General features: G+C 38.0%; 1 protein-coding gene across 1 annotated transcript in view; it reads right to left on the reverse strand.

Annotated features, from left to right (window-relative positions):
- The window catches only part of AKAP6 (A-kinase anchoring protein 6), a gene marked incomplete at its 5' end in the record, with an annotated part of 248277 nt that overhangs the window by 116458 nt on the left and 111665 nt on the right, over positions 1-20154 (reverse strand). The window lies entirely within an intron of this gene.

A 20154-nucleotide genomic window follows, 5' to 3' on the forward strand; every position in this document is an offset into this window, starting at 1 on the left:
TTATAAAAGTATTGGGGTGGGGGAGATTATGAACCATGCCACTTTCCATTAATCTTTTAGAGGAATTTTTTTTTCTTGATTAACTGTCTTAGGTATAATTACAAATCAATTTTTTTCTAGGACCAGTGGTATTATCAAACATCTCTGCTACACAAACCACAGGAAAAAAGAGAAATAATTTGGAAACCCAAAAAGTTTACAAAACAGCAAACATTATCTCTGTACCTAAGATATGCAGATGATACCACTCTAATGGCAGAAAGTGAAGAGGAACTAAAAAGCCTCTTGTTGCGGGTGAAGAAGAAGAGTGCAAAAGTTGGCTTGAAACTTAACATTAAGAAAACCAAGATCATGGCATCTGGCCCTCTCAATTCCTGGCAAATAGATGGGGAAGAAATGGAGGTAGTGACAGATTTTATTTTCCTGGGCTCCAAGAGCACCACAGATGGGGACTGTAGCCAAGAAATTAAAAGACGCTTGCTCCTGGGGAGGAAAGCCATGGCAAAAAAAAGAGCAGAGACATCACCCTGCCAACAAAAGTGCATATAGTCAAGGCAATGGTCTTCCCAGCTGCAATGTATGGCTTTGAAAGTTGGATCATAAGAAAGGCTGAGCGCCAAAGAATTGAGGCCTTTGAACTATGGTGCTGGAGAAGACTCCTGTGAGTCCCTTGGACTGCAAGGCGATCAAACCGGTCAGTCCTAGAGGAGATCAAGCCTGACTGCTCTTTAGAAGGCCAAATCCTGAAGCTAAAACTCAAATACTTTGGCCACCTAATGAGAAGGAAGGACTCACTGGAGAAGAGCCTGATGGTGGGAAAGATTGAGGGCAATAGAAGAAGGGGACGACAGAGAATGAGGTGGCTGGATGGAGTCACTGAAGCAGTAGGCGTGAGCTTAAATGGACTCCAGAAGATGGTAGAGGACAGGAAGGCCTGAAGGAATGTTGTCCATAGGGTCACAATGGGCCAGACACAACTTCGCAACTAACAACAACAACAACAACATCTCTAAGTATTTTGCTGTATACTTTGTCCAAGCAGTAAGTTAAGAATGCACAGCTATCTGCTCATATTGCAACTTTGTCCTTTCTGTGTCAGTTCTAACAACTAAAGAAACAAATTAGGGTCTTCTTGTCAACAAAAAGCACCTTCCACCTGACCTCAGCAACCCTATATGCAGTGGTGGGGTTCAGCCAGTTTGCACCAGTTTGGCAGAACCGGTAACTAATTTTTTGTTGACCAGGCCCAGAATGGACTTCCGGAAATGGCATCTACACAGAGAACTAGTTGTTCACATATTTGTATCCCACCACTGCCTGTATGTATTTGTGCCTGCTTACTGACAGCTGACCCAGTTCTCCTAGCTTTTGTCTAAATTCATGAACTGGGCTCCACAGCTTTCCTGCATGGTGGAAGTTTTGATGCCAACTGAATGTACAATGTATATTGTTTAGATCTGGCTTAGCACTGGTGAATGAATCCAACTTTTGTGATGTATTGATCATAGTGTATTCTTCACCAGGATTTTTCAACTAATGTCAGAGGGAAGTGTCTAGAGACATGTGAAGTCTGAAGTCAACAAAGAAGCTCAGTGAAAACAATCTCTGGATATATTTTTATGTATTTATTTGTATTCTGCCTTTATTATTTTTACAAATAACTCAAGGTGGCAAACATATCCAACATACTTTCTCCTCCCATTTCCCCACTGGCCTTAACCATAGACCAAATCTCTCTCTCTCTCTCTCTCTCTCTCTCTCTCTCTCTCTCTCTCTCTCTCTCTCTCTCTCTCTCTCTCTCTCTCTCTGTGTGTGTGTGTGTGTGTGTGTGTGTTTGTGTGTGTGTGTGTGTGTGTGTGTGTGTGTGTGTGTAGAGAGAGAGAGAGACAGAGAGAGATGGACAATAATTCCATTAAAGCTATTTGTTGATGTATATTATAATATGCTATATTATTTTGTTATTGTCAATCAAATTGGAAACACATGTGTATGTGCCTATGTGAAAATCTCTTCCTAACCTTATTGGCTTTTTTTTCAGGTTTAGGAAATGAATTTTTCTGGTGATGCTGAGAAAGTTATGTTTATCTTGAAGCAATATATGTAGTTTATCATTATATAATTTTGTTAACAGCTGTATTATTTCCATTACAGTCATGTAAATGCCAGAGCATGGATTATAGAATTACTTGTGTTGAATTTCCAAGAATTATTCATTTATCCACGGGATCACTTAGTAGCTTCATATACCAAACTTGCATTTCTGTTGTTTGTTTTATTAATAAGGTAAATACAACAGCAGAGATGTCTCATTGGACCAATCAGCTTTCTAAGGACTACCCAGCAACCTCAACTTTAAACAACATGAAATACATTTATCAGGGTGTTTTCTTTTAGACAATTTCTTGATCAAAGTAATATAGAATTCTCTTTGGCTTTAGAATGTAGCTACATTATGTATTGCAGCTGTGCTGATGAGTTGGATTCTGGAGCTTAGCACAGGAGATGATATGGAGATACATTTGGCTGCTTGCCATGTTTATCCCTGGGTAGCTGGAAAAGTACAGAGGCAAGGTTGAGTTCAAGAGCACTTGGGGGCCAATATGGCATTGTTTTCATACAACATGCTCCACTAAAATCCTAACATGCTGATTATAATTGCAATGAGCTTCATAAAGAAGTATCAATTTGCAACTTAATTTGGTCTACCCATATAAAGTATCTATTTCTTAAGAAGGAAGGTTTCTATATGTAGTTCAGAAGTTTTCTACAATTGGGTGTCTCACTTGTTGTAAAGAACATTAGAAGGGGCAGGGTTTCTGTAGCTAGTTTTTTAAAATTATTATTATGATTTGTAGTCATCCACGTTCAGACTGGGTTTGGCATTTTTGTCTACCTATCGAGTCCTTTCCCTGGGACTAAGGCAGACTTAGCCCTTTTTTTTCACCAGGTATCCAGGAACTTCAACATCTAGTGTGGACCTTGTTAACCCGAGTAATGTCTGAGCAGGTATGGCTTTCTAAAATTTATCTCTCACCATATTTTTAATGGGAGAGACACTCTTTGTCTGACTCCTCTGATGAGACCTGTCCAGAACATCTGGCATAGCTGTCATCTTCCTCAGAGCACACAACTCCCACAATCATGTCAAGGTAGTGCCTCACTGTTGCTGCTGTTGTTATTATTATCATTATGCATATGATGAAAACATGACAAAAGAGAAGTAAACATGTGCACACAATCCACATAATTATACCCAAAATGTCTATGGGGGTATGGCAGTGGCCTAACAACTGGATGTCCAATTGAGTAATCCAGGCAATTGCCTCTGACATTGCTTCATGTCATGGGCAAACTTGCACAATATGTTTAATAGTTTGCATATAAGCACAAACAAGGGAAATCTTTCCATCCCCTCTGATACGGCGCAGGTAGTCTATGGCGAGTGTCTATTTGATGCACAGAGAAATGCTGCAATAGTTAAAAGTACAGAAAGACTTCTTTCCATAAAATAAATAGTGCTAGCTGGGGAGGGGGTAAGGGGGAAAAAGCTGCAGACTTGTTGTTAGTTGCGAAGTCGTGTCTGACCCATCGCGACCCTATGGACAATGTTCCTCCAGGCCTTCCTGTCCTCTACCATCTTCTGGAGTCCATCTAAGCTCACGCCTACTGCTTCAATGACTCCATCCAGCCACCTCATTCTCTGTCGTCCCCTTCTTCTATTGCCCTCAATCTTTCCCAGCATTAGGCTCTTCTCCAGTGAGTCCTTCCTTCTCATTAGGTGGCCAAAGTATTTGAGTTTTAGCTTCAGGATCTGGCCTTCTAAAGAGCAGTCAGGGTTGATCTCCTCTAGGACTGACCAGTTTGATCGCCTTGCAGTCCAAGGAACTCGCAGGAGTCAGCTGCAGACTACAAGTATACTATATGCTTTGAGTGAAGAAGGGTCCAGACGGAGAAGAAGTCTCAGCCAGTTGCTGCCAGTCACTGCAGAGCAGGGTCTTCAAGCTTTTTAGCTAAAGGCTTGTGGGCATGTTTGGAATTTTGACATGTTGAGGTTTGACAATTTGTACTGCCACAAAAGATTGTGTGGGTTGGATTTTTAAAGTATAAAATAGCTGCCATAGGAATGTAGCCAGATAGACACTAAGCAATAGTAGAGCTGTCAGCTCTAATGCCCACCCTTGAAAGACACAGTCAACTCTGAAGCTCCCATGTTACATTTTTCTAGGCAGCCAAATACTGTATACATCCAAGCAAACCATTGGCTACAACCACTCTTCAGGGTTTTTCCTGAAGAAACTTATTGAGCTTGTGACTCAAAGATGTCAGTAGATCTTTATTTGTTATTCAAATTGCCTGTTGTTGTTGTTATTCAGGAGCACTTTCCAATAAAATGTCCACAATAGTAGTTATGTACAGTGCAGAGACCAACCAAGAATGGTATCTGGTTCTCCATAAATTATCAGTTATGTCTAAGGTCATTACATTGTAATCTTTTCTGGTTTCTTTCCCAATTTTGAAGTATGATTTGAGTAGATGTTTTCCAGTGTCCTGGAAAACAACTCAGAGGGCTAAACCATATTTACTAAGTTGCAGGAATATTAGACGTGAAAGAATGACCAGGGTTTTGGAAAATGAACTATTTAAAATCAGTGTTTTAAAACTGGGCCAAAGTATGGTGAAATTTGTAGCCAAGATCTCCCTATGATGAGGAATATCTATGCCACCTTTCACTATAGTAGATTCTTCTAAAGGAAGTGAAAGATAGTCACTAGGAATTACAATACTCTTTCCAAAATACAGTGCAACTTCTTGTCAGGGTTCAAGCAGCAAGATATGAGATTTCAATCACTGATCTTTTCCATAAAACCACTGAGATTTCAATCACTGATCTTTTCCATAAAACCAATGAGATATTAAATCAATTTTCCAAAGTACCAAAAGGCAAGACAAGAAACAATGGCTGGAAATTAACCGAGGAAAAAAGCAACCTAGAATGAAGGAGAAATTTCCTAATGGTGAGAGCAATCAACCAAAGGAATACCTATCCTTCAGATGTTGTGGTGGACAATACTTTGTCTGAAATGGTATAGGGTCTTCTGCTGGAGCAGGGGGCTGGACTAAAAGACCTCCAAGGTTCTGTCCAGCTCTTATTATTCTATGTTCTATGTTCAATTAGTTAACTAAATAGTCAAGGCTTAGGATGACAGACAAGTTAACAATGACTAGATGGTATGGAAAAACAAAGGATTCTTCTCCCCAAATCACTCCATCTTTTCCAATATTTTGGAAGTGATTTGAGCAGAAGGGCCATTCTGATCCAACTGCAAACACTGCACCCAATATTTCCATTGTTGCCATGGGGTTTCACCCGAGTAACAAAGCTGTTGTGGCAAAATTAATTAAAATATCACAGAAATCTGGAACAATAGATTGCAGTCAGACAGAAAGAATTTGAATTAGATCAGTTAAACCATTTTGTTTCAGTTAAATAACAAACTATTCTAAATTACCCCAACTCATTTCAGAATTCCTACAAACTCAATTTAAGAACAAGCTTTATCCAAGGTTCAAATGTGGAATTGCCTCAGCTGTTTGTATCTTTTCCTAGCCTTCAATAGGGAAACATACAAAACATGGCTTTCTTTAGCTTTTTTTAATGTTCCATCCTTTTGTAAAAAGGGAAACTGGGAAAACAATTCCCGAAAGTGAGTAACATTATGTATAAAGTACTATTTCCAATTATTCAACGTTTGGTTGTTTTCTTGCAGATGTTTCATTACCCAGCCTAGGTAACATTATCACGATATTCATGAGTAATGAAACATCTGCAAGAAAACAGCCAAGTGCAGAGAGCACCGAGGACCCCTGCTTTTAAATTGTTTTTTTGGATATGCCGCCACAGTGTCAGCTGCAGTCACATGAAATCCTTGCTTAAAGAGCTGCATTGTCTTCACTTAACAATGCAACCTGGACTGCTGGAATTACTGTCACTAAGCAGCGTAGTTGTTTGACTTATGATTGCTTTCCTTGGCAACAGAGTTTCCAGTCCCAATTAGTGTAATTAAACAAAGAGTTTGTTTGTCATCCACTACATCAACCACTGTTTCAATACTATATGTACTGTTTTACCTAGCTACTGCAAATCTTTCAGTGTGCACTAATCGAAGCAGAAGTGAGGTTCAAAGAGCTCTTTCTGATTTTTATATGACGTTATCTATTGCATGGCACTGTAGTTAAGACTCTTTTCCCATGCCAACAGCTCATGTGCTATTGATATCATTGTAATTTCAGGGAGGTTCTGAAAACATCAAGTAGGTATTGATTATTTTAATTTAAAAAAAAAACTTCTGTATCTTCAGAGGCTACTGTAATCCTCAAAAGTCAAGAAAAAAAGCACAAACATTTTAAGAATATTTTAAAGTTATAAAGATATTATAGATTACTCAGCTAATTTTGCATCTTATCTGCTAATTATACTTGTAAATCACTTTAGTGAGAAATAAGATTTGGTGTTTGAAGGAAATCAATTAATTCATCTGTTTGGAGATGATTTGGAAAGCAGTCGAAGTTGAAATAAACTTGATTTCCAATGGGACGTCATTCCAAAGGACCAGTGCTACCAGTGAAAATCAGTTCTTCCAAGCCATAGTCCTCCTCACCTCCCTAAAGTGGACATCTGCTAGCTGCTTCTCATGGTTAGACTCAACTGGCCAGGCCAATTCCAATGCAAGAATGAGGTCCTGCAGATAATTTGGTGCCAAGTCATTTAGGTTTTCTACGTTAGCACTAGCAGTGCCCATAACACAGATGTTAGCTTCTTAAAAGGCAGCCCCATGTTGCAGCAGGTCTAAATGTGTGATAACAAGAACATGGATCACCGCAGCAAGATCTTCTTGCCCCAGGTAGAGCCACAGTTGAACTGCAAAGAAGGCCATGCTGTTCTAATAGGCTACAGTTTGGGATTAAACCATTCTATTAAGAATGGCCATCCTGGAAGATCCCCAAATGATGGACCTCCTTTTTCAGGGACAGTGCTATCCCACAAAGGATACCACTTGAGCAAAGAACCTTGATGGTGATGCCAGAGAATTTCAGGTTTATCTGGCATGACAGGGGAACAACCAGAAGGAACCCTTAAAGATGAGAAATGTATCACTGCCTCCTTCAAGACTTCTGGCAGCATTCCCCTCCTATAATATGTTATCAGCCTTATAAATCCAAGAAACTAGCCCGTCTCCAGCTGCAATGACCAATTTGGTGACTAGTGTTTATTGCCATGGTCATATCACACCTCTTCCATGAGCTCTGAATTAGGTGGCAACAAATTTCTAGGTGCAATCCAAAGTGCTAGCTTTGGCTACACAAATTGATGTTGGCATACTTTCAAGATTGGTTCCAAAAGTAAAAATTGAAAACAAATAGATACTAGTCTTTTAAATATCCTTAATGGGTTTTTAATGAATAAATGCACAGTAATATAAGGAGTGTGTGTATCTTTTAATCAGACAACACAGGTAAGATAGCATATTTCCCAGATACAATCCTTCATAATTAATGCTATCAATATGTGATAGATTACTACATTTGTGGTTGAATGTGACAGACAGACAGATGCTTACATTTACCAGTCCCAGAATGTCACTGATGCTGAACTGACATCATCCTTTCCATATTATTTTGCCAACACTTGAGCAAATTATTTTGAAATGTGTTTATTTGTTTGCTGTGTTTTATACTGCTTTGCTACCAGTGTTCAAGAAAGCTAGCAGACATTGTAACTAAATAAACATCTCTTTCCAAAACAATGGCTTCTCTCAGATGAAACATTTCTGATCCTCCCTAACATGCTTTGTCTTTTTATGATTTGAATTTGGGAAGTTGGTTTATGATTTAATATTTATTCATTTCTAACATTTCTATCACAATTTGCTACAGTAGGAATATTCAGTGTGATAGAGTGCAAATCCATTGCTCTGCTACATTTACTGTGCAGCTGTGATCAAATCATTGTCTCCCAAAGATCTGTGGTAAGAATGTCTTGCATGGATGAACAAGATATGAATTGCAAAACACCTGGGGGGAAAAGGGAAAACCCTAAAAGACCACACTGTTGTAGACTTAGTATAATACTCCAAATCTTATGGCAACATTAGAGATTTACTGAAGAGAAAGTCCAAGTTTGGAACCTAGGAGAAGCATCTAATATTTATCAATTCCTTTGCAGCTTCCCAAACCACATGTCATTATACATATCTGTTTATAGAATGGATGAATGAACAAATTATTAAATTTATAGAATGAGTGTCTGGGAAAGTTCTCCAGCATTCAGGAACAGATAGTACTGGAAAAGCTTATTCTGTGAGATTGTTTAGGTGAGGTTCATTTTCATGAGCAGAATAAAAATTAGAATTCAACCAATATTTCAAAGCATTTATTATCTTAAACCTGAATTCATTTTATGAAACACTGATCATATGTCTTCTTAATAGGCATACTCTCTCTTCCTCATTGCACATAACTACCAAATATATCAGTTGTTAGAAAGCTGTAGTGTTCAAGTCACTATATTTTATTCTTTTTAGTTATACATAATCAAAAGACAGTGTCACACTTACAGATATATTGGCTCAAAAATATGTGTTTCAATATTCATATTCCACCCCACTCCAAGAAATTTGAATGGAAAACCGGTTTTAAAAAGCTTTTCTTGGCAATTGGAAAGAACAGAGATGCAACCAGTATTTAGAAATGGAATTTCATACAGGGACAAATTAACCTTTTGTCTCAATAGGCCAGAATGTATCACTGTGGCTAAAATCATCTGCAAAAACAAACTATTCTTCACCAGTGAAATGGATAGGACTTCTCATTCGGCAGGGAATTCCAAGAAGGATCTCATAGGGCAGGAAAACTACATTTGGGATGGGGAATTTTAGGATGTGGAGTGAGGTCAAAAACAGTTTCTTGATTATGATCAGCAACAACACCACTATCTTTTGATATTATGGGAAGTGCAGCTGAAGCACAGCCTTTTCTGACTGGATGCCTTTAATTATTTTAGATTCTAACTCCTGTCAGTCCCTGCCAGCATAAAAGGGTTGATGGAAGTTGGAGCCCAAATCATATTGGAGCCCCATACTGGGGAAAACAAACTAGTGATTTATTCATCCTGCTAGCAGCAGTTATTTAGAAATTCATACAGAGGATTTACTCAAGCTGTTTTCACATTAAAAGCTGGCACATGTCCCCAAATCGGTTTTCCTTTGGCTGCTACAAAGATACATCACTGACACATCCAGTCAATGGTACTCCTTGTAATGTCCAGAGCCTCTCTCTTAAAAAAAAATACAACTCTTCTAAAAATAAACTATTTATATTGGTGAGAGGTCAGCTTCTCTGGTGCTGCTGAATTCTTGGCAATTTGCATACCATTAAAGCATTAGGAGTAATGTTTGGAAAATTTAATTTTAGAGCTGTGCAGTTAAAGATGTTTGCTGAATTGTAAGCATCTATGACAGCTGGGAAATTTGTTAACACTCTGCTAGTTACACCCTTTGTGCCTTAGACTGGAAGGCAGTAAACAAATCCCCTTTCTTTTTTCACAGCAATGAATGCAATTTTAAAATATAAGAGAAGGCATGCTAAAGCCATTTTTTTAATAACAGCAAAGCACTTATGAAGGTGGCATGTCTTTTTATTTTCAATATTTTGCATTCCATAGAATACATTTTTATGTAGTTGATTTATTTATTTTCAGCCAGGGGTACAGTTTGTATCTGGTGCCTGAAAGAAAGGATGCAGTTCCTTTTTAAGCAACTTTTCTTACCAGTATTTAATTGCTTTCTTACTTCTGCTGGACTTGTCATGCAAAGTCTAGCTAACATTAAGGCCATTTCCTCCCCCCCCCCACCCCATCAGTTCAGATTATTCTGATGTTCACAGCAAGCAATCATGAATGGAAGATGCATAAGGAGAATAAATAAGGTGTCTCTCTTTTATCTGGCTGACCTACTGCTTCTGTCTAACTACAGTTATATATACCCATAATGGTAAAGATCATAATTATTCAGGTGCAATATCAAAAAAATATCAGAATAACATAGAAATTGGGCAAAAGAGTTATTCTTAGATGATAGCAGACTGATGCAAGTAGGAACAACATAATTTATTTTCCATGTGAATAACAACAATTTAGTTATCAAAAAGGAACGAGAGAGTCTGGCCCTATAGAGTTCTTAAATATTAAAAATTTAGCCTCCTATGACTCTAATGCTCTTTTTCCTAGAGATCCAGAATACACAGTAACACTCAGCCTAGGGCCTATATCCTTATTACAAAGAGAATCATTCAAACCCCAACCTCCACCTTGTCAGGAATCTTGACTTTGAGCTGCTAATGTGGAATAAAAATCAATATATATATATATATATTGATCATTTGATGAATATTTACTTCTTCCTTTAGCACTAGGAGATTTCAGAATGAAAACTGCTGAATCAAATCATTTTATTTTTCGGTCTTTGTGCCAACAGCAATTTACTATCCTCCAGAAAGTTCCTGAACAAGACATCCCAAATGGCAAAGTTGTTGGTTTTTCCTGTCAGTCATAACAGGATGCCAGCAGGGAGCCATAATCATTTCCTTCTCATACTGTTAGTGCATCAGAAAGATGTAGTTTGATTTATTTCAGTAGAAAAAGTAATCTCGTCTTATTTAGACATACCATAGAATGTTTGTGTATTTATTTCTTGAGTGAGGGAGAGCAGTTTGCCAATTCTACTGCAGTGTCAACCTATTATAAGTTAAACACTTACTCCTTTTGGCTCTCACAAAAAACAGAATTTGTAGTGGAGTTTTGAATGCAAGGAAACCCTGGGAACACTAGGAAAACAAAGAGCTTTAAACATGTACTCTCTCCATTGATGTTTTCTCCCCCCTAAAAATGACAAGCAAAATCTAGCTGACTACTGTAATAATGCTTAAAACTTTACAACATTATGGAGTACAGATATTGATGTTGCTTCCCAAACAAAAGCCATTAAAATGCAACTGTCTTCGGTACTGTTTTTAGGAGCAGTATATCCTTATTTTTAATATAAGGGCGTTTTTTTAAAAAAACACCTATATATTTAAAGTTAATGATACAATGTTTATACTTTTTTAAAAAAAGAAAAATAAACCCTCCATACTTTTTTTAAAAAAAGAACTATTTTGGTATAGCAAGAACCAAAGTTGCAGCTTTGGCCTGGCAAATATAATTTTATACTGGCTTAGTAGAAAGGCTTTCCAGTTAAAGAGCAATTTTGTTGATTTTCTCTGGTAAATTAAATAAAAGTGGCAACAACTGCTTTGAAGAAGGATGATATCTGCTAGTACATTTATGAGGTATTATGCAAACAGATGTTTTAAATAAAATATTTAGATTGCTGAATACAAAGACAATTATAAAATGCCTTTGTTAAAAGACATTTTTTATTTTTAATTCAAAAGGGAGAGGTTGAGGAGCTATTGAAACCAGAGAATGGGGAAGAAGAATTGTCCCAGTAATGGAATCAATAGGAAATGATGCTACATTTAAAACAGCTGGGGAGTGTAGCTTGTTTGGTTCAGGCAGACGAATGACTCAGAGTGGTTAACAGCAAGAAAAGGTTTATTCAATACACATTTGTCAACTGACAACTGTCAAAATAACTCTGGCTTTTATACTCGAGCTGTTTAAACTGTATCCAATCACAAGTCCGGGTTTTCCCGCCTTTACAACTTTAACCAATAGTTGCACCAGAATCTCCCGCTTCAAGGAACCTTCTTTGCAATAAGCTACTGACATATTTGCAACAAAGCTACTGACATAACATAGCTAATATAACTTTACTTGAAAATAAAAATGCTTTACGCCTTTATGTCAAACTGAAACCTGCAGTAAAATAATAGCAACAAAAATGAGACTATAAACTTAGAGTTAAACCTCTACTTTATGTCTACATATTGATGTGTTGGTAAAGGATAAAACTGGTATTAAAAATATAATCCAATTAATACATGTAAAAATTAGAAAGGAATTAGGAATTACTTCCAATATATCCTTTCATATAATAAACTCTGTTTAGTAAGGATGGTAATGCAATTCCATTTCTTTTGCCTTATCTGAACATAGCAATTTTTATTGTAACCTGTTGGCAATTTACTTCAAGTGAATGTTGACATGTGCATGTTTTTGTGTGCCAAAGGATAAAGGCAAGAAAGAATGAATTTATCTGTAATTTAATTAATTTATAATTTACAAATTTATTTGTAAAATTTCAAATCAGTTAAAATCCATATATAGGGAGGCGGTGGCTCAGTGGGTTAGGACGCTGAGCTTGTCGATCAGAAGGTCAGCAGTTTGGCAGGTCGAATCCCGCGTGCCGCATAACAGAGTGAGCGCCTGTTACTCGTCCCAGCTTCTGCCAACCTAGCAGTTCGAAAGCATGTAAAAATGCAAGTAGAAAAATAGGGAACACTATGGTGGGAAGGTAACAGCATTCTGTGTGCCTTTGGCGTCTAGTCATGCTGGCCACATGACCATGGAGACGTCCTTGGACAAGAGCTGGCTCTTTGGCTTTGAAACAGAGATGAGCACCGGCCCCTAGAGTTGGAAACGACTAGCATGCATGTGCAGGGGAACCTTTACACACACACACACACACACACACACACACACACACACACAAACACACACATAAAGTAAAGGTAAACGTTCCCCCCACATATATATATGTGAACATAATTATGTAAATTTCCCAAATTAATATTTTCTAACCTTTATTCCTTGTTTCTTTAATCAGCTAATATTGTCATTTTTTCTAAAACAGAAAGTCACAGCCACAATTTACAAGGGATTTGCAAAATATTCTAGATTTACAGTGTCCGGTGGTCAAAATGAGCAAACAGAATTAGCTAAGAATAAAACAATTGTGTTTTAGAATTGTGTCCCTCTTTGGGTCAAAGTCTGTTGGTGAAGCTGCTTCCACTGCTCTTTTTGCCTGCAAGTGGTCATTCTGTTTCTCTGCTTAGGTAAGGAAATATTGACTTATTATTGAAATTTTGTGTGTGTGATGAATTGTGTCTATGAAGGGGAGATGGTGTGATGGACTATAGTGAAATGGCAGTTAATTTGTCAATCTTTGGGATGAATTCAATGGTGGCAGATGAGTAGGCTTAAAACTAGAAAACCAGGAAGGAAAGAGTACATTCCAGGTGGTGGTGGGGAGACAACAACACAGCCTGGATCAGAGACGGAGACAGAGATGTAAAATAGCCACTCTCTAGCATATATCACAGCATATCTGTTAGGGTTAGAATAGCATAGGTTTAGTCTGGCAAGATTGTGCTTATTACGTGTGAACAAATAAAGAACTGAACTTAGGATTGTTCAATGTTATTCAAGCCTGACAGTTTGGACTACAATTATTTTTTCTATTTATGATAATCTCTTATTAGATGATCATGAGACTAAATGATCAGCCTAACATTTAATGTTCATTCTGATCATATCAGACTGTACTAGCTTTCTCTCAAATGATGATGCAGCAGTTCACAAGGATGTCTAGTTTCACACATAAAAATGCCCTACTGTTTCTTGTCTGGTTTGATATTTTTTGCTATAGGGAAGTTAAGTGTACTATACTGGGTTCAGTTCATGGGTCAATGAAGTATTATTGTCTTGCTCCTTGTATGTTTTCTCCTTTTCAGACACAGCAGATAGACAAGTGTAAAGTGTATGCCAGGTTCATTACAGATTTAGACTGTGAATTAAGAAGAAGGTGGGTTTTATAAAATGTTTTATAGATGGCATCTGGATCCCAAGAAGTTGTCTAACATGTATCCTAATTTACAGTCTAAATGTTGGAGATGTGGTAGTTTAGAAGCTACCTATTTTCACATGTGGTGGACTTGTAGAAATATAAAAGCTTTTTGGATCAAAATTTGGTGGAACATTCAAAAGATTTTTAAGAGAAAGATAAAGTTTTCTCCGCAATTGTTTTTATTGGGTATTGTTGTAGATTGTGATGTTAAAGAAACTAATTTGGTGGGACAATATTGGAAGAAGGATAGTTTGCCTACTATAGAAGAATGGGTGTTTAAAGTTTCGAATCTTGCAGAAATGTCTAAGATTTCTGCTTATTTGAAAGATCATTCACAGGAAAGATATATTTCAGTTTGGAGGAGATGGATAAATTATATTCAGAACAAATATGGGACTAAAAAGTTCCATTTAGCTTATGAGTAGATTTTAGTGGGATATTGTTATTGGTACTTTGTTTGTAGTTATGTTAAAGGAGAGTTAAAGCACATTATGAATTTGGTTAATTGTATATTATGCATAATTTTTATTTAGAATATGATTATTGTAACTATAATCTTGTATTTAGCTCTGGGAAGTGGGGGGGGGGGAAGTGGGTGGGTTTGGGGTGGGAGGGATTTGGGGATATATTGTAAAATTTTGTTTTTTGTAAAACTCTTTAATAAAAAAAGAAGAAGGTGGGTGGAGGAGCAAAGTAGCTAAGCCCTTGCTGATTGGACCTTCTTTGCTTTTAAAATGCCAGAGGCTGCTGGGAAAAGCTACAATACTGTGAGTTAAGAAGAAGGTGGGTGGAGGAGCAAAGTAGTGGCACACGAATCATATAACTAAAAATCAAAAATAGTGGTGGTACATTCAGGGCAAGTGCATCTGAGATTCCTTTCATCTCAGCATGTCTGGCTTAGTTCAGTGCAACACTTGTTTTGCAGCTGTCTTTTGCAGCACTCTTTTCAAACTGGGAAACTGTCCTATCTGTACACAAATCACTAATCTACAAGGCCAGATTTTTTATCTAGGGTCTGTAATCTGTGCTCTTCAGGCAGAAATTAGGTGTTCAGTTCAGCCCTCCTACTCTACTAAGCCTCTGCACTATCAGCCCCCTGTACTGCAAAGATCCTGCACAAGAAGGGCAGTGTGGACAACCGTGGGATCTGGTAGGGTGAGAGCTGTGAACCATAAACCCAAAGCTTTCGCTGTGTCCCTGCATAACAGATACAGTGCCCTTGCTGACCTTAATAGGGACATTAAGGAAACAGGTCAAGGTAATTGTGATGATAACTCAAATAAGCAGGGGACCATGGTCCGAGATGAACTTGTTTTTGACAGGGAGAAGTGCGAATCAGTTATTACACACCAGTCATGCAAAAACAGAAAGGCATCCAAAAAGAGAAGCCACCTTCTGGTTGGTGATTCAATTATAAGGTATGTAAATTTAGGAAAGGATACAGAGGTTTCAAAAGAGGTCAAGGTGTCTTCCAGGTGCTACTGCCAGTAGGGACAAGAAGCGTATTTTCAAAATAGTCAACAATGCCAGCAATGACTGTGATGTGGATGCTATTGTACATCTTGGCACTAACAATCTGTCCCAAAAGGATGTACTCCGTGTGCACAATGATTTCCAGAGCTTGGGGCAGGAACTCAGCAGAATAGGCTGTAGGCTCACTTTTTCTGAGGTTTTACCAGTGTATAAGGAGCAAAATGGAAAAGGCCAGCATATAGCAGAATTTAATATGTGGCTAAAGAAGTGGTGTAAAGGAGAAGGCTTTGGTTATATTAGTCATGATGTCTGCAGCTGATCCAATGAAAAAATGTACAAAAGAGATGGTCTGTATCCATCCAAGAAAGGGACTGAGTTACTTGGCAATAAATTCACAGCTTTTCTGGATGAATATTTAAACTAAACAATGGGGACAGTGAGTTAATTGATACAGAACATCACTGTCCCCGGCAATCTAAGAAAATAGGGGAACTCAGGCACCACACAAGTTATGTAGCAAGTAAACACAGGGTCAGTCATAAAGGACTCAAATGTCTATACACCAATGCGCACAGTATGAACAGTAAGCCGGGTGAACTAGAAATTCAGGTAAATGAGGGCAGATATGATATTGTTGCCATTACGGAAAGATGGTGGGATGAAACCCACAAATGGAACACACAGCTAGAGGGATTTAAATTATTTAAAAGAAACAGACTAAACAAAAGAGTAGGTGGAGTTGCTCTCTATATAAGAAATAACTTTATCTCTACAGAAATAGAGCACAACAATGATGAAAACTGTAAATTGAATGCATTTGGGTCAATATAAAAGGGGGAAAAATGGCATTGCCATAGGTGTATACTATAGGCTGCCCAACCAAGCAGAGGAAATAGATTAACCTTTTGCTGGTCAGCTAACTAAGGTATGTAGGAAACACATCACAATAGTAATGGGGGACTTTAATTACCCTGATATCAACTGGGAGACAAACTCTGCACCAAGTGGAAGATCAAACAGATCATGCCAGACAAATCTTATTGCATTCTTTGACCAAGTGACAAAATTAGTGGACCAGAGGAATGCTGTAGATATAATTTACTTGGACTTCAGTAAGGCATTGGATAAAGTAGATCACAACCTACTACTTGATAAGACAGAAAGATGTGGGTTAGATAGCATCACCACCAGATGGATTCGTAGCTGGCTGACAGGCCTTACTCAGCATGTGGTCCTCAATGGAACTGCATCTACATGGAAGGAAGTGTGTAGTGGGGTGCCCCAGGGCTCTGTTCTGGGCCCAGTGCTCTTTAACATCTTCATCAACAATTTGGATGAGGGGATAGATGGGGAACTCATCAAATTTGCAGACGACACCAAGCTGGCAGGAATAGCCAATACTCCAGGCTAAAGATATAGAAGGATCTGGACAGACTTGAACACTGGGTGCTATCTAACAAAATGAAATTCAATGGTGAAAAAAGTAAGGTTCTACATTTAGGCAGGAAAAATCAAATGCACAGATATAGTATAGGTGGTACTTTGCTCAATAGTAGTAACTGTGAGAGGGATCTCCGAGTCCTACTGGACAATCACTTCAATATGAGCCAGCAGTGTGCTGCAGCTGCCAAAAAAGCCAACACAGTGCTAGGCTGCATTAACAGAGGGATAGAATCAAGATCACGTGAAGTACTAATACCACTTTACAATGCTTTGGTAAAGCCACACCTGGAATACTGCACCCAGTTTTGGTCACCACATTGTAAAAAAGATGTTGAGACTCTAGAAAGGGTACAGAGAAGAGCAACAAACATAATTAGGGGACTGGAGGCTAAAACATATAGGGAACGGTTGCTGGAATTGGGTATGTGTAGTTTAATGAAGAGAAGGGTGAGGGGTGACATGATAGCAGTGTTCCAATATCTCAGGGGCTGCCACAAAGAAGAGGGAGTCAAGCTATTCTCCAAAGCACCTGAAAGCAGGACAAGAAGCAATGGTCAAGGAGTCAATGGTCAAGGAGTCAATAGTCAAGGAGAGAAGCAACCTAGAACTAAGGAGAAACTTCCTGACAGTTAGAACAATTAACCAGTGGAACAACCTGCCTCCAGAAGTGGTGAATGCTCCAACACTGGAAGTTTTTAAGAAAAGACTGACCAGCCATTTGTCTGAAATGGTATAGGGTTTCCTGCCTGAACAGGGGGTTGGACTAGATGACCTCCAAGGTACCTTCCAAATTCTTCTTCTTCTTCTTCTTCTTCTTCTTCTTCTTCTTCTTCTTCTTCTTCTTCTTCTTCTTCTTCTTCTTCTTCTTCTTCTTCTTCTTCTTCTTCTTCTTCTTCTTCTGATGCAATTGACTGAGATTTCAGGTTGTTACTGCTCATTGCAAAAGCTAATCCAGCCTTTTTCAGTCCAAGTCTAACCTCTAAACATTTAGATTTCAATTCTTTACCAATGTGGGTCATTGTTATTAATTCTAGTTTTAAGCCTACACATCTGCTACCATTGAATTCATTCCAAAGATTGACAAATTAACATCTTGAAATGCAAAGATGCATGTGCTGTTTCTACTCAAAACTTGTACTTGGAGGTGGCTAAGACATTGCCAAATTATATTTCGGCTGTATTGTGAGAGGTGCAACTGACAGGTTACGTTAAAATGCAAAAAGTGTGCCCTGATGTGTTTTCTAAGAAGAGTCTCTTTCTAAACTACAATCAGAAATAAATCCATCTATGTGTGTATTTGTTTTGCTATCATTCATCACTGGCTCTGTTGAAGTGAAACTACTTGGTTAGTGCAGTTGTCTTCTGCTGGGCTCAGACCCAGTTCATGATGCAAAAAGTGTGCTGGGCGCTCATGTGCACTAAGAAATGCAGTCTCTCAAAACTATACGTAATCTTTTGCTGTTGTAATTGCTGTTATTTGCTTTTTTTCTGGGCTCCCTGGAACTGTGCTGGAGAAAGAATGCTTTAATTCACTTCCATTTTCCATGTAGATGTTTTTTCCCCCCAAAATCATCTTTAAATGAATCCATTTAGGCAATCTTTCTGGAGGTTTGGGTGAAACCTGAAACAAAATACTTTACTTTGCATTCATCCTTAATTTGTACATCTATGCACATAACATCCTAATTTCACTTAGGGCAAGTTAACATTCAGAACTGACTCCCACTGTTTATAGAAGAGACGTTCTAGCAGTGGTGAAGCTGAGTCTGGCAAAGTGGTTCCAGTTACTACAATTATAAATTTAGGTTTGGCAATTTGTGGCCTGATGAAAACCCCAAATGGAACATTCAAGGGATGAGTTAGGCATAATCTCTGAAATCAAAGGGAGGCAGACTTCTACCTAGTCCCTTCTCTTTCCATCCTATCTGGAAGTAGGTGGATGGGTACTGGAAGATCTACCATTTTATTCACCACCTCAAAAGTCCAATTTAAGATTTCTTTCAAAATGGATGTAAGAAAGCAGGCTTAAAAAATCAAAAATTTAGAGCTGTATGGGGACTACTTGGCCACTACAAAAGTGCCTCACAAAACCGTTCATGTCCTTTGCCACTAACTTAAATTGCTGTACATCTTTGTTACCTATCCTCCCTGTCTCCCTATGAAATATTCTTCCTAAATCACACCCTCTTTCTTTCTGGCCTTTTTTCATACCATTGCTAGTTTATGTTCACATAAGATTTCTTCTTAGGAGAGACTTATCTAAATTGGATGTATTTATTTGTCTGAGAAACTGATTGTTGAAATCATATTATTTGCATGCTGAAAACAGTATGTGGTCTTTGCATACCTATGATAAATCTTAGTCCTATTAAACATCCATGCACTGACTGAACAGCCCATATACTGATTGATTCGATATGATTCGTATTAAAGTGAAATTAAATTCTTAATGTGTAAAATCATTTATAGGATTTGTTTTTATTATATGTAAAGATAAACAGCAAATCCACTTGAGAAAAGAAAAATGCTTTTTAAAACATTGCCTTTGGAACTCAATGCAAATGCCACAACTGTCAGCATAATTTATTTTTTGTGATTATTGAAACGTCCAAACTATGATTCCGTGGTATATTCATTTACTTAAATAGATAAAAAACCAAAGAGTAATGAAAAAATATTGAAGCAATGTATGAAGGGACAGTTGGACAAATATATTCTCTGTGTGATAGGAATGAAAATCTGCAGTACCAGGGCTGCGTATGATCTTCACCTCCTTTTATGTGTGTCTGCTGGAGTGCTCTCAATGCACACCAGCAAGTTTCATTGTAGAACTGCAAAAAAAAAAGTAGGAAACCAACCAACAAAAAAAACCCCCAACAACCCGTTACTTTAACATAAACATCATACTGTGTGTGATCTGACATAAAATCTGAATTCTATGCTCTAAAATGAATGGCCTCCTCTACAGCATTGTAACTGGAAAGATAAGGAGAAGATATGGCAGCCACTATTGATATCAAGATGGTTGCAAATAAGGTGACAGAATGGGACCCGGAAGGGATGCTGCGATAGCTTAATTGGAGGATTTGCCTGGATTGAGGTTGATGAATGGAGAAGTCTAGCAGCACTGGTCAGAAAGTGGATTTATGTCCAATTGCTATGCATGTGATAGCTGTACTTGGGGTACTCTGGGTATCAGATTTTTGGCTGAGGGATCCAGTCAGAGAAAGAAGAAAAGTATCTGTGCATAAGAGCAGGGAATAGCCTCCTTGGTGCAAGGATTGGAATGGGTGGGTATTTCATTTCTTTAGGGATTAGTTGTAGTGAGTAAGAAGATGACTTTGGTGAAGATATGCAGGAGCTATTGAAAAATGAAACTTTTTTATGCCCAAGA

This window comes from Vipera ursinii (assembly GCF_947247035.1).
Source record: "Vipera ursinii genome assembly, chromosome: 1".
NCBI lineage: Eukaryota > Metazoa > Chordata > Lepidosauria > Squamata > Viperidae > Vipera > Vipera ursinii.